This window comes from Euprymna scolopes, chromosome 21 (assembly GCF_053919585.1).
Source record: "Euprymna scolopes isolate OS-2025 chromosome 21, ASM5391958v1, whole genome shotgun sequence".
NCBI classification, from domain to species: Eukaryota; Metazoa; Mollusca; class Cephalopoda; order Sepiida; family Sepiolidae; genus Euprymna; species Euprymna scolopes.
The window spans coordinates 15,559,652-15,582,747 of record NC_136502.1 but is presented as its reverse complement, the minus strand read 5'-3'; the positions used below and the strand labels follow the sequence as shown (position 1 = coordinate 15,582,747).

Genomic DNA, 23,096 nt, shown 5'->3' with positions numbered 1-23,096 from the left:
ATCAGTATATTATTAGTATATTATCAGTATATTATCAGTATATTATTATTATATTATCAGTATATTATTATTATATTATCAGTATATTATTAGTATATTATCAGTATATTATTATTATATTATTAGTATATTATCAGTATATTATTATTATATTATTAGTATATTATCAGTATATTATTAGTATATTATTAGTATATTATCAGTATATTATTAGTATATTATCAGTATATTATCAGTATATTATTATTATATTATCAGTATATTATTATTATATTATCAGTATATTATTAGTATATTATCAGTATATTATTATTATATTATTAGTATATTATCAGTATATTATTATTATATTATTAGTATATTATCAGTATATTATTAGTATATTATTAGTATATTATCAGTATATTATTAGTATATTATTATTATATTATCAGTATATTATTAGTATATTATCAGTATATTATCAGTATATTATTAGTATATTATTATTATATTATCAGTATATTATTAGTATATTATTATTATATTATCAGTATATTATTAGTATATTATCAGTATATTATCAGTATATTATTAGTATATTATTAGTATATTATCAGTATATTATTAGTATATTATCAGTATATTATCAGTATATTATTAGTATATTATCAGTATATTATTAGTATATTATTAGTATATTATCAGTATATTATTAGTATATTATCAGTATATTATCAGTATATTATCAGTATATTATTATTATATTATCAGTATATTATTAGTATATTATCAGTATATTATTAGTATATTATTAGTATATTATCAGTATATTATCAGTATATTATCAGTATACCGGAAAACATATAAATGTAGTTAAATCGCAAGGAAACGATAAAATGATTCCGTAGTTTATTAAATGTTTTTGCATTTGTTTGTTTTATTTTTAAGGGACATCTTAATATAAAAGACGCAAAAACTCTTCAATATATAAATATATATGAAATGCGTCGGTTTGAAACATCACCAAGCTACACATAGTGTGTTTAATCGTTAAAAAAACTCCATAGCATGGGCTGTGTAAATGTATTGTTGAGTCCGTCGTTGTTGTTTGTTGGTTTGTTTGTTTGTTTTTGGTTTTGCGTTTTTCTTAGGAAAAATCCTGATATAAAAGACGCAAATATGTGGGAGCTAAACTCTTCAATATATAAATATATATGAAATACGTCGTCTTGAAACATCATCAATCTACAAGTAGTGTGTGTAATGGTAAGAGAACTGTAATTTTGTTGGTTTGAAAAAGATGACGGCGTCGTTGTTGTGGACAGCGATGACGAAAAAAAAAGTCGTACAGTGGATAGTGTGTTTTAAACTTTGTAAAAGAAAGCAAGTAAACGGGTTATTAAACGTTCGTTTGATGATTTTCTCTCTCTTGTATTTTTTGAGTTTACATGACTGAAGTGACCTATGCATTAAATGAACTTAACGCTGGGCGAAATAATATGTATCTAAGTGACGCCATATTTTAATATTAGTAACCGTTGATTTATAAAGTGAAGAACTAGATTCTGTAATATGAGAATTTTCAGAGCTTGGCCAATCAGAATGGACGGACTGTAGCGAGGGAGCCTTTATTATTTATAAATCGGAAATATTATTTTATGTCTATGTATTTATGAGCCAATTACAGTCAGTACAATCACAGGATCTGTAGAACCTGTAGAATTCGTGCCGATGACAACTGATAGTAGTGATAGTACTAAATATTTAGCAAGAAAAATAGGGACTTTTCCCTCTAAAGATGTTGCGATTTTGATCGTGTTGCTCGTAGGATGCAATGTAGCATTTTATTATCACAACAGAATGTGGCAAAATGGTGTTCGTACGCTACATAAGATAGTGGCCATTAATCTAGATGTATTGAATTTGTATGTGGCATATGTTGTTGTAAACCTACGATGTTTTAGTCCAGAGGGGAATTTCTGCAGTCATTTTATTATATATGGAGACGATGGAAAATCTGCACGTGGGTTAAAATTCAGACAACAAATTGGTTGATGCATTTTAACAACAATACTTTTTTTAAATATTTCTCATAGGAAAAAATGGAAGAAATATTCAGTGTAATGCGTGAATTATAATGCCCTGTTTTATTTCTGTTCTATTCCGGAATAATAGAATGGGATTTAAGAAAAGTACAGTGTAACTTTTTTGTACTAGTTTCTTTTCTTTGTAAATCCCTTCCTTCTACCTGCTTCCCTGACTGTACTGATATGCAGAAGTTTCAATGTAACTTAAACCAACATCTTGTTAATCATTCCCGAGCATGGTCCCAAATAGTAGCTCATTTACCTCCAAGTGGTGAGGTGCCTTGTTTGGAGTTAGCGTGAGTAAAAAAAAAAATTAAAAAAAAAAAACTACCGCCCGTTAAAATAGAGAAAAAAGAAATTAAAAAAAAACGACACAAACAAAATGAAAGCCAACAAAAGACAATCCTTCGATGTAGCAAATTAGAAAACGTTTCAGAACCGAACTCAGCATAGCTCGTTGTACTAATTGCAATTACTGCATAGGTTAATATAAGACGCCATGTTATATTTTCAATGGTTGTTAGTTTAGTGTTCGTTAATCCAATTCAATTATTCCAGAATAGAATTATAGTCAAATCAACATGCTACAAAAACAGAAAGATTATAGAAAGCAACTCATATTTAGTTAGTAAAAGTATAACAAACAAACGGCAAGAAATGACGAAATAGAAGAATGACGTTCAATTTATCCTATAAGGAATATTTCCCGGCATAAGCTGGTGGAAGTGGAATTCAACATATGAGTGAAAATTACTTCAACTCCTCGTATGCATAATTATTTGGGGAGTGACAGGTAAGCCAAAAAAAGGTAAAAAAAATACTAAAAGCAAACTAAACGAACGCATAATTTCTGGAAACAAGTATAAATTCTTAAACATAAAACATGACCATAGCAAAATTATATATCTCAATTGTGTTTATAAACCTAGAGTTACCGATGTAAAAGAGGAAAATTGACTTTACTTTATTATAAAGAAGATTGTATACATATATGTATGAGAGAGAGAGAGAGAAAGAGAATGATGAGAGAGATTCAACGAAAGAGAACGTGAGAGAGCAAGATAGAAAAAAAATAATTAAATATTTCATTATCATAATGCAATAAAAAAACATCTATATAAAAAATGATATTCATACAATCCAATTTATCAACGTTATTTGGTAATTCATTTATGGTTCTCTATTTTTCTCCGCGTACTCAAAAATAAAATAAAAAACTTAATTAGAACTCTCCAAACACGGAATCCAGAAAATAACATTATTTCCCTTGTACAGTTCTTAGAGCTGCCATATTATACAATAGATTATTATATAATTCCTAGAATATTAGAAAGGAAAATTCTTATTCTTTTTTCTTTCGCCAAAATTATAACAAAAGTGCTAAACTTTTGACATTTCAATTTAATACCAGTCTTAGAAAATAATCAATTTGTCTGTATTTTAGCTTCATCGTAATTAACGAAACGAAAGAGGGGAAAAATCGCATGCTGTGAGCAATAGCCAAGAAAATGATGCATTATGGGTATTAAACGTGTCACCTTTTAATGTTTGAATCTATTTTTGTCCAAAGATAATTAATTGCTTTTTCAATATATTGAGAAGCTAGAATTAATTACAAGTTTGCTAGTTTCGTAATTATATAATTGAACAAAAACATATATATATATATATATATATATATATTCGGGTTGTTTTTAGGGGCAGCAAACATTAAACTACTTTCTTTAATTGCATATTTGGCAACAATCAGTTATTTTTAGTTCAACTTGGTTTGGCAAGTCAAGAGTAGTGTCTGCAAATTGCCAATGATACGATCAATTGAATGAGGGAAGCATTTTATGAACGAATAATTTCATAAAATTAATCTATCAACTGGCCATCTCATGCGATTTAACCCCGTCAGATTATGTACTTTTGGAGTTTGTAAAGTTCCACATCTACGCTGATAAACCAGACAATAGACCACTTGAAAGACAACGTTCTACCCGTTATTGGCGCAATAAAGTTTAACTTAATGCGTAGAACTTGTGAAAATAGAACCTCTATATTACGCCATATACATGCGAGCCACGAGGTCATGTACTCGAAATTGTATTTAAGTTATAAATAACAAAGATTAATCTTTGGGATAAACCACATATTTGTATAAAATATATTTTTCTGTGATTTATTTTAATTTAAAGTTCGCCGCCTCTAAAAAATAAAACACCTTTTATATTTTTCCCCTATTTTTTCAAATCTCATAGCTGTCAAGAAAAACTCTATATATTTATTTAAACTAGTCGCATATCTCTGGTAGTATATCATTCCACACCATCTCATCCTCCCCCCCAAAAAAAAGAAAGAAGGTGATCCTTGGGATGATGGTATCAGAATCAGAAAACAAATGTTACACTACTTGTCATTTGCAAAATAGAGTAGGAGATAATGCCTGGGAAGATGATATTATGAGAAATATAAATATACTATTGATTTATTTGCAGACTGTTATTCCCATCTTCATAGTTGTGGTTTCAAGACGTTTCGGCCAACTAATACTTTGACTTTCAATGAGATAGGAATGCTGAGTCTCTTAACTGCAATTACTGCCTTCCATAGTTGTTGTTGTCGCATCACATTTTGAAAGGCAATAATTACTGAGGATGCAGTTACAAGATTCAGCATTCCTATCCCATCACGGGTAACCACCTAACGAAGGTCAGAGGAATAGTTGGCAAAAACGTCATGAAACAGCAACTATGAAGATGAGGATAACAGTCTGCAAATAAATCAATAGTATATTTATATTTCTCATGATATTATCTTTCCAGGCATTATCTCCTCCTTTATTTTGCAAGTGCCAGAAACGTTGTGAAATAACAACTACGAAGATGAGGAAAGCAGTTTTGCAAATAAATGAATGAATATAAAAATTACCCATCTCAAAGGATTCGAATAATAAAATAAGAAATATGCTATACTACCTCCTATTTACAAAGGAGAAGGTAATGCTTGGGAGGATGGTCTGATGACAGAAGAATAGATAGTACACTTGAATTGAGTACAATGGTACATTTAATAGAAGTAATAGCATAGTTTTGCCTTCAGACAGACAGATACTAAATCTTCATTAATAAAAAATAACAAAAGGCAGAGCTTGGCACTAATTACCTCAACCGGGGCTGATCTAAACCTGCTGGGAGTTTCTAGACATGATCGGAGATCTTTGTGTTACATACTGGGTATATACCTATCATAATTATGTATAAACTATGCACAGTTGTAACGTTCAAACCGTGTTCGTTACGGTTACAAACCTGTCTCAGACCCCCGCACTGTCTGGTACCGTCGCAAGGGAACAAACAAACAAAAAATAAATAAATCCGACTCTGCTTTTCTTTCTGTTTTAGCAAAAGGCTTTTATTACCATCACTTTCCAAAATATGTATTTTATTTTTTTGTTCTAACTGTTCATATCGTTTGCCATTGGATTAACAAAACTCTGCCGTCTCACCACCATGGACATATCATCAACTGTATTGAAAAAAAAATCAAGATGGAGGAATTTGCTAAAATAATGACACAATTCATGCAGAATCAGCAGATCCCACAAAAAGAACAGCAAGTGCTCCACGCAGAAAGAGACAAAAGACAAAATGAACGACTCATAAAATGCCTAGAAAGGCAGGAAGAAAGGTTCGCGCAGATGCTACTTGAACAGAAAGAACTGTTAGAAAGATTAACAGCTAATTCCATACAAGAAAGTAATACAACCTTCTCCAACACAACAATTGTTAACAGCATAGATGTGTTCACATACCTACCGGAAGAGGATAAAACTTTTGATGCATACTTCAAGAGGTATGAAGATATTTTCGAAACAGACTGCGAAAACTGGCCAAATGGAAAGAAAGTAAGTTTATTACTTCGACAGCTTGGTTCCAGTGAACATTGCAAATTTGTTGATTTCATATTGCCAAGGAGAACGAATCAGTTAGATTTCGCTGAGAACGTAAAGCTTCTTAAGGAGTTATTCGGGGCGAACATGTCTCTTTTCCACAAGAGATGGTCATGTATGAATCTTAAGAAAACTGATGAGCAGGACTACCTGACATACGCGTTAGTAGTAAACAAAAACTGCGACAACTTCAAATTATCGGGACTCACGGTGGACGATTTCAAATGCTTAATATTTATCCACAAAAAATTCAGAGATCCGAAGACGCGTTCTCTCAAAATTAGAGACAAAACAAGGCCTGACATTGCAGAAATTAGCAGAAGATTGCCAAAGGGCAGTATCACTAAAAAAGATTCCAGGGATATAGAAGAAGCAGGAGTGGCATACATTAAGAAGATTAAAAAACCTTTCAGAAACTCAAGACAAAGAAGTTTTGAGACTAGTCAAAATTCAAAAAAATACTCAAATTATAAATACTCAAATTATAATAACTGCAGGAAAGGAAATTACGATAATAGTCAATATAATAACTACAGAAAACAAAATTACGATAATAATCAAAGGAATTATAAAAAGACAGTATCAGGTAATAATTGCAGAAGATGTGATGAAAAACATTTGGAAAAGGATTGTCCTTACAAAAATATCAGGTGCTACAATTGCGATAAAGTTGGACATAAGAGTGTTTGCCGCAGAACAAAAAATAGAATACACCAAATGAGAACAAACGACAAAGGGAAAAATAATTTACGAAAATATGTATCAGTAAATATTTTCGACAAACAAGTGAAATTTCAGCTTGACTCTGGATCGGATTTATCGTTAATAAACATCAACACTTGGAAAAAGCTGGGTAAACCGACTCTTCAAAAGTCAAGTAAAGGTGCACGAACAGTGACAAGAGACGAAATAAAATTCGAAGGAGAGGTCATCCTGCCCATTAATTTAAATGGCATGACGAAGAAATTGAAAATTTTCATAATTAAAGAAAGCGAGAACTTATTGGGAATTGACTGGATTGAAAAATTCAATCTTTGGGATAAACCAATGAACGCTTTTTGTAGAAAAATAACCAGTTGCACCCCAACATCAGAAAATATTAAAACGATCAAAAGAAAGGAGTTCCCAGAAATATTTACTACTGGACTGGGAAGATGTAATAAATTTAAGACTTCGTTCGAGCTAAAAAAGGATGCAACACCGGTGTTTAAGAAAAAAATGGAATGTACCGTTCGCTGGTTTAGACAAAATAAATAGTGAGCTAGATAAACTCGAAAAAACAGGCATTTCGAAAATCGAAACTAGCGTCTGGGCAGCCCCTACGGTGTACGTAAAAAAAAAGTCGGAACAAATTTGAGTCTGTGTAGACTTTTCTATGGGCCTAAACGATGAATTAAAAGACTACCACTACCCTTTACTAAGCCCTGAAGAGATATTTGCCAGACTAAATGGTGACAAAACTTTTTAAAAAATAGATTTGTCCGACGCCTATTTACAAATTCCGATGGAAGAAGAATGCTCAAAGATATTATGCATTAACATGCCCAAAGGGTTGTTGAAATACAACCGTCTACCCTTCGTGATCAAAGTCGCGCCGGATACAATGCTGAATGGAATAGATTGTGCTTGTGCATACCTTGATGACATAACCATCAGGAGCGCATCCATAAGTGAACACCAAGAGCATCTAAAAGAAGTATTCGCAAGGATAAATGAATACGGATTCAAGGTGAAAGAAAACAAAAGCGAATTTTGTTTAGATGAAATCAAATATTTAGGGCAAATAATAAATAAAGACGGTCGATGCCCAGACCCGGAAAGATCGACAGCAATTAAAAACATGCCGGCACCACATAATGTGACGACTCTACAGAGTTTCTTAGGTCTCGCAAACTACTACCAAGTATTTATCAAAGGAATGCACGACCTAAGAGCTCCGCTTAACGAGTTATTAAAGAAAAACACCATGGATATGGACAAAAAAATGTCAAGACGCATTCTAGAAAATTAAAAAGACGCTGAAGTCCGATCTATTTATAACCTATTATTATCCAAAATTAGAAATAAGTGTTGCGAGTGACGCGAGCTCGTATGGTATAGGAGCATGTATACAGCATATCCTGCCAGATGGATCGAAAAAACCTATAGCTCACGCCTCAAGGACACTACTTCCAGCAGAAAAGGCTTACTCTCAAATAAAAAAAGAGGGGTTAAGCATTATTTTCGCGGTGACGAAATTCCACTGTTACCTGTACGGGAGACACTTTATACTGGAAATAGATCACAAGCCCCTAGTGACAATTTTCGGCTCAACAAAGAGCTTGCTAGTATATACGGCAGCGCCATCTCCATTGGGGTACGATCTTGCTAAATTATGACTTTCAAATAAAGCATCTTGGTTCGAAAGAAAATAGGTCATGCGGATGGCCTGTCAAGGCTTATACCGAAAATGGAGGAAACTCTTAAAGAGTCAGTAATTGTAGCTATACGTTCCAATTATGAGGAAAAAACATGGTGGCGAATATAAAAGAATTACCAGTCACGTTAACCGATATAAAAAGGGAGGCTGAAAATGACGATGTCATCACAGACATAAAGAAAAAAATAAGGGAAAATGATGAAAAAACGCAAAGCATATTTTCCGTATGCAATGATATTTTGTTATATAGTGAAAGAGTTGTTATCCCGAAAACCTTGCAGAAAAAGATCTAACGTGATTTTCATACAGGACACCCGGGTATAAATAGGATGAAGGCACTTATGCGGAGTTACGTTTACTGGCGTAACATGGATGTGGATATTGCACTAACAGTAAACAAGTGTAAAGGTTGTGCATTAGCCGCAAAGGCACTACCCATGGTCCATAAACCTTGGAAAAAAAACTGACCATCCATGGTCACGCATTCATCTCGACTTTGCTGGACCGACCGAAGGACAATACTACCTAATCGTAGTAGATAGTTTTTCCAAATGGCCTGAAGTAAAGCGTTTCAAGAACCCGACGACAAATAACACAATAAGTTTTCTGCATGAAATATTTGCACATTTTGGTGTGCCAGACATTATAGCCACAGATAACGGAACACAACTTACATCAAGTGATTTCAAGGACTTTCGTGACACTTTTCAGGTAAAACATATAACTACACCTAGATCAAATGGATTAGCGGAAAGGTTCGTAGACACAATAAAGCGTGCACTTAGAAAATCAATAGGGACCCCGACGGATAAAGCATTACAACAATTCCTGCAAATATACAGGATAACTAAGAACCCAAATACACCGTCGAAATTATCGCCAGCAGAAAAATAAAATCACCATTTGATAAATTAATACAAAAGAAAGCAATCGTCCATCAAACTACGCACACATCATGTAAAAGGTGTAAACCTGGTGATCGTGTATATTTTAAATGTATGAAAAATGATATTTCATATTGGGAGTTTGGTACGGTAGATAAACGTATCGGCAACTTAGTCTACATGATAAAAGGTCCAAAAGGGATACAGAAAAGACATCAGAATCAATTGAGAAAACTTCATATAAAAGACAATGAACATGACAAACCTGATGAAAAGGAAGATCCAATTGATATACAATACGAAGCGTTTGATATCAAACCACCACAAACCATGCCCGAACCGAGAAGATCGGGAAGGAAAAGAAAGTTTACAGAACCAATTATAATGAACCCCAAGAGAAAAAGATATTGAAATCTACACGACTTCAAATCTTGGGAGGAGGGTGTTGTGAAGACGCCCACTAATTAACATAGTTGGGTGAGTGAGATATATAAAGGTATCAATCACCAATACCGGGAGAGTTCTGCAACGACCGTCAAATAGGCAAGACGCTTATGCTGCCTCCAGTAAGACATGCAACACGCCACCTGTCGGGATATCTCCAACTGAAGTATATCTGAAGACATGTAAATATGTATATAACTTCTCTTCCTAATATATTATTGTTGTACCTTTACTTTCCGTGTTCTTGTTAATTATTTGTGCAGACACAACAATATCCAACTGTTTCTTTTGTTTCCATAACCTGATTGCGCCATCTCTTACGTTTGCAAATGAGACCAACCGCCACCATTGTTTACCGTTTCCATTCGTCCCGATTGTTATTGTTACAAAATTCTATTCTTGTCAAAACGTTTACTATTTTTCAAAACTATTTGTTTCCAAAACTCGCTTTCTAAACATTGCTTAGCTGTGCCAACTGCATAGCTAAACTAGCTAACGTACTCGATTCTTATTGTAGCTTTGTTTTGTCTGCTTACTTAAAACTTATTCTCAAAACTTATTTATATTGAGTTGCTTTGAAGCAGTAATAACATAACAAAAATAATTATTGCGCATGTGTATTAAGCTTCAACAATTTTGAAAACTTGTATTCCTTTAAAATATAATTTATCGAATAGACGTGGAATTTTTTTAAATTGAATAATTCTCTTATTCTTTGGTAATTAAAAAAATATTTTAAGATCTTATTGCTTTTTTTTTCTTAGTGGGAACCACTGCATCATAAATTTGGAAATTGTTCATAATAGTTTATGCCAGCAGACAGTAAAAGCATAGTACATACCAACTGATATGTAGTGGAAATAAAGTAGTAACTGGCGCAAATATTGAGAGAGGATATTGCTTGAGAAATTTCGCATACATGCAGACAAGGTCACTTTTCTATATATACTAGCATGGGTATCCGGTGTTGTCCAGTGGAGAGAGGTTGTATACTAAAGCTATTGAGCAACCAACTACCAATTCTAAAAGAAAAAATTAATTAACTTTTGCTTCAATCAAAATAGCAGCAAGTTCCCATGCAAGCACCAAAAAAAAAACAATTAGCCGCATTAGCCAGGCTCGAACCTGTAATGCGAAAGAGGAAAAAGAGGTTAAAAAGCTAACGTTTTAGGTGTCTCGGCCACGGCAACTTATGCTGCTATGGGTCGTCAAAATAAGATTTTATAAATTATGTTGAGATCGGTAGGCATATGACTTGCAAAAAATGTTGACGAAAAAAACTGATCCCTCCTTGCAAAAAACGGTCCAGTTGAAGGTCAAAGCATTAATGTTTTAGGCCAATTTTTGGATATTTGTCGTCCGAGAGACCAATCTTTCTAACGATATAAATTTTGTCAGTGTTCGTTGCGTATATCGAAAGTTTTTGGCAGACATACACAGACACACACTTTGTCTTTTATATAATAGACTAGCGAAGGTACTTGACGTTGCCCGGGTCTGTTGAGTATAAAAAACATCAAAACAACAGTAGGCAGCCCAGGTGGAGAGAAATGTTTAAAAAAAAAAAATTTTAATGTGGTAGTAGGCGGGCAGGCTAGAACTCGTAACGCAAAGGAGGAAAAAAAATTAACATCTTAGCCAATATCTTCATCACACAACCGGAAGTCGTGAATGTCGAAATTAATCGTAGGCAATCGAAAAGAGACGATGACTTCCAAAAATGGCGATGCAAAAACCGACCCCTCCTTATAAAACCTGTTCATTGAGGGTAAAGGAATGAATGTTTTTTGCCAATTTTTCGATATTTGTCGTCCAAAGGATCAAACTTTAAAATGATACCGGTTTGGTCACATTCTGATGCGTCTGTCGAAAGTTTTTGGCAGACACACACACACACATTTTGTCTTTTATGTATTAGATGTAGATATATATAAAAACAGATTTGTGTGCTAGAACATTTTCAGTCTATATTCTACACAAATATGCACTATGTAGAAACTATGGATAAATAAAATTAAGTATAATAGTTAAATGAAACCAATCATCATTTTCCCCTAGAACTAAACGTTTGTGGAACACACTGCTGCAATACTGCTTCTCAGTTGATTACAACATAGTGGTTTTGAAGTCCAATGTAAACAAATTTTTGTTTAACCAGTCTCTTAAATAATCAAATTCTGTCCAATCACCATCATCATTATCAACCATCACGGTGACCACTACCAATAGTCTCTCTCTCTCTCTCTCTCTCTCTCTCTCTCTCTCTCTCTCTCTCTCTCTCTCTCTCTCTCTCTTTACCAAAAATTAAATGAAACTTCTATGAGCAAACTTTCTTTCATAAAAATGCCCGTCTTTTGAACACAATATCACAAGTCTACTTTCCAGCTGATTACAACATGATCGTTTACAAGTCACATGTAAATAAATTCTTGTTGAGCCGTCTATATTAGGTAATACTGAACCAGTTACCAGATAGAAAGAGAGGTGCACGACTGAATAAATGATTCTGAGGTATATCAATGTCCAATGAGGAGATTGCAAGCAAAAATGAGATCATCACGAAATCACCGGTGCTCAAGAGAGAAAAGATTAAGCTTTATTATCATAGCACAGATCGGATAAACCCTGCACCGTAAACAGTCTTTGAACTCCAATGTTATAATTTTCTTATAATAACTTTATTAACGTGACTTTCTCTTTATTTGCAAATCTCCTCTCACACGATCTTGCCGTTTGTTTTTCTTTATTTTCTTATTTGAATCCTTTTTTATTTATTTAACATGCATTCCTGGCCACTTGCCGCATTTGTCGGTGCAAAATTCAGTTGGATAAAAAAAAAAAAAAAGGTCTTTCAGCTTGCGTTTTCATTACATTACAATTTATTCAACGGAATTTTTTTTTTTCAACCAAACTTTATCTCATGGATAAAATTATTTGACTGGACAGATTCGACATTTCTGCAGACCCTCAGTCTAGCAAACTTTGGAAACTATGGTACCGAAACTTTACTTACTATTTGTCTAGCATTGAGCATTTAAATCCAGACAAACTTAAAGTCCTTTATTTTAATTGGAATTCATTATTGAGATGAGTATTATTTATTAATTTTTTTATTGCGGACTATTATTCTCATCTTTTTTAATTGTTGTTTCACGACTTTTCAGCCAACTATTCCTCTGGCCTTCATCAGGTGGTAACCACGACGAGATAGGAACTCCAATTATTCTAACTGCATTCTCAGCAATCACTGCCATCCAAGTAAACCTCTGACCGGGTTTGGGTAGGATAGAAACTGCTATCTTCGGGGCCCGTGGCGCAGTGGATACAGACGTTGAATCTCTATAGTTATAGATGAGAATTGTTTGATAGCGGTTTCAATCCTACCCAAAGCCGTCCAGAGTCTTACTTGGCCAAAACGTGGTGAGACGACAACAACTATGGATGGCAGTAATTGCTGAGAATGCAATTAAGAGATTCGGAGTTCCTATCCCGTTGCGATTATCACCTGACGAAGAGGAATAGTTGGCCGAAACGTTGTGAAACAACATCTAAGAAAAATGAGGATAATAGTCAGCAATAAATAAATTAATTGAAGTCCTTTATCTGAACATTTCTGCTGACGTTGTTGAAGGTTGTTCTGAGTTCGAACATGCCATCGAACTACTAAAATCTGTTCATGACAAGCCTCCCAACGTTATCCATGTTGGAATAACTTAAGTTGCCGAAAAAAATAAATAAATAAATTCGTTCTTGCAACAGTTGCTTCCTGGTAGTCGTTAAATAAAATGCCCGTTGATTCCGTTTTCTTTCTTCTGCCCTTCTTCCATTTCTCACACGGTTTTTATCCATTTCCCCCCCTCCATCACATGACTTGTAAACAGGTGACTCGGGTTTGGTATAAAAGCTCAGTTAATCTCCATGGCGCCTCTCTTTCAGATCCCACCTGAAGGTAAGTTCATCATTATTATCGCTTTTACATACTGCCACACAAGGCGCAAACACATGGGTACTTGCTTCTTTGATGACTATCACAATCCACGCAAGACATCTAATTTCAACATGTCTACAATGGGACAATGCGTGCTTAGATCAGTACTTTCTGACTTTGAATCGTCTTGCTACTAACTGTTGCTTCAAAGATGTTACTGCTGTTACCTACAGGGATGAATCTGTCCGTGATGCCTTTATACGTGGCCTACGGTCTTCCGTAATACATGCCAGACTTCTCGAGAATGATACATTGGATCTGAAGGCGGCTACTCAATATGCTAGGGCATCGGAACAAGCCTATTTTTGTGCGTAGTCATACGTCTTTCAAACTCGATCTGCTGCTGCTGCTATTCCAGCTGAAAAGGATTCTACCAATGATGTCACTGCTACTATGACTAAAAACGTATTCCCTGATTCCACTGATTCTTGTATAGACTTTAATTCTGTACTGTGTACTGCCCTTCTAACTCACGGCAGATGCTACAATTGTGAAGGTAAACGTCACCTTAAGGATGATTGTCGCCATTGTACAGCTCGCGATAAAATATGCTGAAATTGTAGCAAACTCAGTAATTTTGCCAAAGTTTGCCATTCTACAAGACTGACACCTTCACATTCTACTTCGTCTGTTATAGTAGCTCGTGCTAATGATGTTGATAATTATCCTGTTACAAAACTGGTAAAATTAAACGGTAAACCACTTACAGTCCTTATAGACACAGGCATCTCAGATAATTTTATTAGTGCTAGTCTCGTTAAAACCTTGAACCTGTCTACTCGGAAACGGGATTCTGTATTTTCTATGGCATCATCCGCTCTTTCGCTTAAACTTTCTGAATATTGCACTGAGAATGTTACGTTCAATGGTTTCGAGTATAAAGAGATTGACTTCACGATACTCCCTAATTCACTCCATTAACGCTTGGCAGGACACTTTACATACTCTTCTCTCTCTCCTCTGCACAACTACTAATGCAACCCATCACGAACGCATTTTGAATTTTGAAAGGTGCTCTTCCACTGGCACTGCATTGCCTGTTTTGACTGTGAACCTGAAAAAGATTTTTAAAACGATTTTGTGGCAAGAGCAAGTATGGTTATCGAGGTAGTGGAACTCTTCGAAGCCAACCCTACACACGTGGGAATTCGATATTGTGATGGTTGGGGGGATTCGGTAGCGTTAAGACGTTTGGCCCGTTTTCCATGAACTCAGAATCCTGGTGAAAATCCATGCCCCGATCGACCTCAGAATTCTGCTGAGAACGTGAACCTTATGGCCTCGGTATTTATAAAAAAGGGATTTAGGGGTGGGAAAAGGATGCCATAGAGGCCACAACCAAGAATACATGAAATGAATAACGTTGGAAGTGTGTAGATTCTGACTCCATATAATTAAAGACAGACGAATATTGACGGTTGAGAACCGACTTAATTTACTACCAACAATTTGTATTTGGAGAGGCAAAGTGTTCGTAGATGGAATGTGATTTAACAAAGGAGATGAATGTTCGCAAAATTTTTGTAGGTATGTATGAATTAACAAGGAATGAATGTTCATAAAATGTTTGTAGGTATGTATGAATTGACAAGGAATGACTGTTCGTAAAATGTTTGTAGGTATGTATGAATTGACGAGGAATGAAGGTTCGTAAAATGTTTGTAGGTATGTATGAATTGACAAGGAATGAATGTTCGTAAAATGTTTGTAGGTATGTATGAATTGACAAGGAATGAATGTTCGCAAAATTTTTGTAGGTATGTATGAATTGACAAGGAATGAATGTTCATAAAATGTAACTTATCTTTTGGACGATGGAGAGGGTTAGGGTAGGCCGGTCATTCCGCTGTCGGTGATGCGTGTCCTGGCTTGTAACTGGAAAGCGAGTGACTTCTTTCATCAGCGCTAGCAGCCCAGCGTCTTCGTCTTCTTTCTCCTCCTCTCTTCTTTGGTTTGTGTGAATTAGGCATTGTTTAGAATTGAAGGCGTTTGGCCCATAATATGAGAGCATAGTTGGCTTCAGTTCACTGGTGCCTTATTTCTTTTTCTTCTTCATCTCTTTAGGTCGGGTGGGAGAATCTGTCCTTGCGTTCACTTCTTTGGTTTGTATGAATTAGGCGTTGTTTAGAATTGAAGGCGTTTGGCCCATAACATGAGAGCGTAGTCGGCTTCAGTTCACTGGTGCCTTATTTCTTTTTTCTTCTTCATCTCTTTAAGTCGTGTGGGAGAATCCGTTCGTGCGTTCACTGACGCAGCAGGGCGAATCTCCGTTCTCTCTTCTCCTCGTTCCCTCAGATACCCTCGTTTTTATAGTGGCAAACTGGCTCCCAGTGACTGTGATATTTGAGGTGTATATTTTAGGCGCGGAGCTCTGCCATTGGTCGATAATTATTTTATGGTTATCTTATTTTTTTTCTTCCCAAGCGGAAACGATGCATGGAGCCATGTGCAAAAGACGATTTTTCATTTTGTCTCTATTGGTGGATGCGTTAACATCCGGTTCGCTGCTAATTCTCATCATGTTCCCACAACCTAGATCGATCTCAAGATTCTGTTGGGAACATGGACCCAGATCAATCTCAGGATTCTGCTGGTGACGTGAACCCCGAAAATCCTCTATCTTCACCTGGGGCAAGTCTCGGGATTTATATTTCCTCAAAGGCTGAGACTTCTGTTTCTTCCAGTGGTGATCTGTTGGTCTAGCAGGACTCATAAACCAGTTCAGCGGCTGGATTTATAAACTTTCTAATGATAATCTGTTTCAAGTGGGGGAGAGTGTTATAATTTTCTTATTAAAGTGACTTTCTTTGTATTTGCATATTTCCTTTGACATGATGTTGCCGTTTGCTTTTTCTTTATTTTCTTATTTGAATAGTTCTTTTTTTTTTTTTAATTTTATTAAAATACATTCCTGGCCGCTTGCCACATTTTTCGTTGTAAAATTCAGTTGAGTAAAGCCTTGGAAAAAGGTTTTTCTACTTGCGTCTTCATTATATTACTGGATATCCCGTATTAGATATGGGGAAAATGTTTGCTTTTTATTTTTGTAAAACAGTGTTGACTTGAAAACAACCTCTAAAAATAAAAATTTAGCCAATTCTTGATGGCAGGAGTGGTTTAATTATTATTTTCTAAATATAGAGTCAGAGCAATTAATAAAGTATTTTTAAAATCATTTCTTTTGCTTTAACTTGAGTAAAATTCGTATTCACGCTCCTATGATAAATTTAAACTTGATCGATTATTTTCAAAATGATTAATTAAAACAAATAATTATTGACAATTATTTCTCGCCGGAATATTCGAAGAAAATTTTTATACATTCAAATAGTTCTAAAATCTAAAAAAAAAATTTAAAAAAAAAAGATCTACTAATCAAATTCAATATTTACTAGAACTTCTTAAAACTAAAGTAGAAGAAATCTGCATGTTTTTCGAAAATTGTTAAATATCCGTTTTTCACACGAGGTTAGAGTAGAAGAATTATTTGAACTTGGTAATATATATAAAACTCAGTGTATGTGTGCTATAGAAAGAAAGATTATAGAATCTACATAAAATTTAAAAGTGTATTATGCAAAATTTACTGGGGAAGCAATGGAAGACAAACTTCAAATATATGATATGTTTACGAAATTCGAAACAGTTATAAAATATTTGAAGAAAACAATGGAAGTGGTCCTAAATTTGTCCCCCTAGCATAATGAGACTGATTTTTTTTTTAAACTTGAAATATATCATATTTTTATGAAATCTTTATCATAATGTATGAAAATATAGAATGGAATTGGTCCCAAATTACCCTCTATGCGCTGCATATCTATGTGACCCCACTGCTAAGTTATCCATGAGGACAGAGTCCCCTTAAAACTTCACGTATGTGCAATGTGCCTTTAATAAGTTTCCAGACATTTAAAATTGTTGTAGACTCTTGAAAATTCAGTATGTTATTGCTATACATCTTATGAGATGATTGACCAATTTTTATGATTTTAGGTTCAAATGAACAGTTACAGCAGGAATTGGAATGCACCCTACTAAAGCCTGATTGTCACAGCTGGTGAATTTCAAAAATGCAATCTGGACGTGAAGACACTTTAGAAGAACGATAAAATTCTGCTTTAAACTTGGAAAAATGCTACAGAAACATATGGAATGCTTCAGAATACTTTTGGACCATCTTGCATGAATCGAGCATCAGTTTTTAGGTGGTATAAGAGATTCAAAGAAAGGCAGAGAGTCTGTGAGGGATGATCGAAGGAGTAAGGAAGTCTGAACACCAGAGTTGATTGGCCAAATAAAGAATTTCATGGATAAGGACCATCGTGTGTCTATAGAAGCAATAAGTGCACAGTTTGTTTTCAGTGTTGAGACTGTACACACAATTATTCAGTTTAGTTTTTTTTTTCCCCCGACTAGATCAGCAGGAAGCAGAACAGGAGAAGAGGTCAGTAAAAACAACAAAAAAAAGCATAGCAAAAAATGCAATTTTCTAATATTGTAATGTCATGCAACTATAGGTAAAATAAGCATTTTTCTCTTCTAGAAAACAAATAAATAAAAGAGACTGTCCGTCGGAATGACAAAGACCATCTAATCATTCTAGGAGTTTATTTAAAATGAAACTGGTTTGCACAGAGCAAATCCCACTCTATCATCTTAACCAGTTTGAGCCAGTGTCTATGAATTTTATTGTTTTTACTGTTAATATTATTACTATTATAAAATGACGTGCATGTAGATGTAAAATGTTTTACAAGTATTTCCACTGAATGTGCTCCGACGAATTTACTGCACTTGTAACCTACTCAACGTAAATACTGATCGAAATGTGAAAATAACACTCAAGATAAGAACATTAGTCCGAAGAATCCAAACAACATGGATGATCTTATTGTAGATAAATGACACCAGAATAATTGAAGATTTACTCAAAGATTTTTCTTGATTTTATTATCATATTAACATTATCATATTATTTTCTTTCAACACAGTTTGCAATTTGGAGACGGAATTGTTTTTGTTGAGATAAGTGATTTCAATCATGCTTTTTATTTTAGATTTAAAATATTAACAACTCCATTTTATTTCAGTATTTAATTTGTGTATTTCTGTTTTATTAAATGCTAGCTTTTTTTCTAGTCCAATACCGGCTTCCATCTTATCTCGAAATTACTTATAACGGCACCAACTTACTTTCGGAAGAACCCCCCCCCCATCAGCCTTTTCTTTTATATCGTAAGCTTCTTAAAACGTTACTAGCTTAAGTTCAGAATAAAATCACGATTTTCTTTTAACGGCTAATTTAAAAAAAAAAATGTTTTGAACGCTACTAACTGAATTTCTTTCAACACAGTTTGCAATTTGGAGACGGAATTGTTTTTGTTGAGATAAGTGATTTCAATCATGCTTTTTATTTTAGATTTAAAATATTAACAACTCCATTTTATTTCAGTATTTAATTTGTGTATTTCTGTTTTATTAAATGCTAGCTTTTTTTCTAGTCCAATACCGGCTTCCATCTTATCTCGAAATTACTTATAACGGCACCAACTTACTTTCGGAAGAACCCCCCCCCCATCAGCCTTTTCTTTTATATCGTAAGCTTCTTAAAACGTTACTAGCTTAAGTTCAGAATAAAATCACGATTTTCTTTTAACGGCTAATTTTAAAAAAAAAAATGTTTTGAACGCTACTAACTGAATTTCTTTCAACACAGTTTGCAATTTGGAGACGGAATTGTTTTTGTTGAGATAAGTGATTTCAATCATGCTTTTTATTTTAAATTTAAAATATTAACAACTCCATTTTATTTCAGTATTTAATTTGTGTATTTCTGTTTTATTAAATGCTAGCTTTTTTTCTAGTCCAATACCGGCTTCCATCTTATCTCGAAATTACTTATAACGGCACCAACTTACTTTCGGAAGAACCCCCCCCCATCAGCCTTTTCTTTTATATCGTAAGCTTCTTAAAACGTTACTAGCTTAAGTTCAGAATAAAATCACGATTTTCTTTTAACGGCTAATTTAAAAAAAAAAAATGTTTTGAACGCTACTAACTGAATTTCTTTCAACACAGTTTGCAATTTGGAGACGGAATTGTTTTTGTTGAGATAAGTGATTTCAATCATGCTTTTTATTTTAGATTTAAAATATTAACAACTCCATTTTATTTCAGTATTTAATTTGTGTATTTCTTTTTTATTAAATGCTAGCCTTTTTTTTTTTTTTTTTTTTTCCTCGTACATATGTTTATTTATCCACCGAGTTGATAGCAAAAATTACGAATTATACTCATTTTTAGTTCGTGTGAGGGGAATCTATCACCATACTTTCCCTTAAACACGTCTGTTGGACTTTTATTAAGTACAATACTTAATAGTTTTTTTTTTTGTTTTTTGTTTTTTAATGGAGAGTAGAAAACGCATTGTGGATGCGTTATCGGCAGCTCCTGTTACTCTCGCTTCTTCTTATTTGTCCCTCAGTCCTCATTTTTTTAAATGAGTGATTTTTCGGACAAAGGGAGAAGAAAAAGCTGTTTTCTAGGTTGGCAGTATTTTTGCGAACAGTTGGCTGAGATGGCGGAAATTTTCTGTTTCTATGTCTATCCTTGTAGCCATGTCACTAGTAAGGGTGCTGGAGGTAAACGTTTTGTCTGGGCTGACGTTATCCGCCTGATAGTCAGGGACCCGAACCTTGGATTAACCACTAAGGAGGCTGTCCTATCAGCAGGTGCAAAGTACTGGGGCTGCTGTATTGCCATTTGCTGAATGGATTCTGGACCATGCAGTAGCTTCTGGTGGGGCCTCTCGATGCCATACTAGTGGGTAATTGTTACGGCTTTACCTTATCATTAGCTACAAATAAAAAAAAAAAAAAATTCTTCGTTTCTTTTTCTCTCTTAATTTCCCCTCTCTGTCCTGCTCTAAGTAAATCTGTCGACCTAGTCCACAAATTCCAAAATTTCATCATGACAAGTTTCAAGAAAAAATACACGATTAAACCCGGTTCCCCAACTTCCAACGTAGACCCCTACTACCATGTCTCCTTCTCCAACATCAGGGGTCTTCGTTCTAACCTTCCAGAGGTTGAAACCCAATTACAGGAGACTAAACCAGACCTTTTATTTTTAAGTGAAACTGGCATTGGACAGGCTATTTCCCTAGATGAGTTTGCAATTTCAGGATACTCTAACTTAACTTCTAAATCTGACCCCCAAGATCGCCATGGGCATGGAATATGTGCCTATATTAAAGATAGCTTTCCATGTGGGAGGGACATCTCCAGGGAAGATCCTAACTTACCCTATATGTGCTTCCGGGTTGCTTTAGCTCACACTACTGCATTTATATTTACTCTCTATCGCCCCCACAACAGTGGAGTTACTATCTTTCAAAGCATATCTGAGAAAATTGACCAAGTCCTTTCTACTTATCCTTCAGCTAACATTCACGTATGTGGAGACTTCAATGTTCACAACGTCGAATGGTTGACCCACTCAAACAAGACCGATCATGAGGGGAGGTTCTGTCATGATTTCTCCATTGCCTATGACCTCACTCAGATTGTTCAGGAACCTACCCGTGTGCCCGATAATGACGGCCAGTATGCGAGCCTACTAGACCTTTTTCTCACAACTTGCCCTGAACTATGTTCAGTTTCTGTTCTGTCGCCTCTTGGATCTTCCGACCACTCTGTTGTATCAATTAAGATAAAAATGAAATGTAATAAGTCCCCAGACGTACCTCTTCATCGTACAGTATATCGATACACTAAGGCTGACTGGGATAGCTTCCGTACATTTATATCTGATCTACCTCTGCATTCCATGTTTAAAAAGGATGTGTCCTCTATAGTATTAGACCTAACTGAATGGTTAATTGTAGGTATTGACCATTTCATACCCTCTAAAAAGTTTCAGAAAAAACCTAACAGCCAGCCATGGTTCTCTCCAGAATGTGCTGCTGCCATTGCGCACAGAAATCACTTTTTCCACTGCTTCAAACGTAATAGATGTATGGAAACTAAAGCCGTTTTCAGGACTGCCAGCAACCATTGTAAGAAAGTAATAAGGAACGCAAGAGTGTTGTATGCTCAATCTGTTAAGTCCAAAGTAGCTGAGCAGCGGCTTGGTTCCCACCAGTTTTGGCAAATAGCAAACAGAATCCTGAACAGAAGCGTGTGCTCCATCCCAACTATTATCAATGGACCTGAGGTAATCTCGTCAGCATCAGACAAAGCCAAACTCTTTGTCAAGAACTTTGCAGCTAATTCTACCCTTTGCGACCAAGACCGCCAACCCCCAATATTTCCTCCTGTATCAGAAAACACGCTATGTGATATACGTATATCTGTACGTGATGTTGCCAAGCTAATCAAAAACCTTGATTCGAGTAAAGCAACTGGCCCTGATGGTATTCCAATTATAGTACTCAAAAAACTTCAACCTGAATTAGCGCCCATACTTACAAAACTGTTTAAACGTTGTCTTAAGGAGAATAGTTTCCCATCTCCCTGGAAGATCTCATCAGTATGCCCTGTATTTAAGAATTCAGGTGATCGCTCATCCCCCTCTCAGTACAGGCCAATAAGTCTCCTGTGCGTCATGAGTAAGTTGCTAGAATCTGTGTTAAATACAGAAGTAATCAAACATCTCAACAAAAATAACCTTCTTAGTGACACTCAATATGGTTTCCGTTCTGCTAGATCTACAGCAGATGTCCTTACAGTTATATCGCATAGGATTAGCAAATCTCTCGACGGTGGCAATCTTTCTAGGGCAATTGCTCTTGACATATCTAAAGCCTTTGATAGGGTATGGCATAAAGGTTTACTTCATAAGATCGCTAGCTATGGTATAGCTGGAAAAGTCTTCTCAATTATTAAATCATTTCTTTCTGATAGGTTCATAAGAGTAGTAGTTGAGGGGCAAAAATCAGAAGCTCACAGTATTAATGCCGGTGTCCCTCAGGGATCCATCCTGGGCCCAACTCTTTTCCTGATCTACATTAATGATCTTCCAAATCATATCCTTACATCATTTGTAGACATTTATGCTGACGACACTACCATTTATGGTACCACATCTAAGACAGTAAACGACCAAGTTCTCTCCAATTCTCTCTCCTCTGATCTTGAGCACGTAGTACAATGGGGAAAGGAGTGGCTGGTTACTTTTAATGCATCTAAAACCAAGCTTCTCTCTTTACATCATCAACATTCTAATCCACATTTGTCATCAATTGAAATGAATGGCTCTCGTCTTCAGGAGGCCTCAAGTTTTGACAAGCTTCTGGGCTTGACCATTACTCCTGATCTTAAATGGAACACGTATATCAAATCTGTTGCCAAGG

General features: G+C 35.0%; 1 protein-coding gene across 2 annotated transcripts in view; it reads right to left on the bottom strand.

The window, feature by feature from the left end:
* Positions 1 to 23,096, bottom strand: part of LOC145242018 (protocadherin beta-2-like) — an 828,148-nt gene that overhangs the window by 779,583 nt on the left and 25,469 nt on the right. The window lies entirely within an intron of this gene.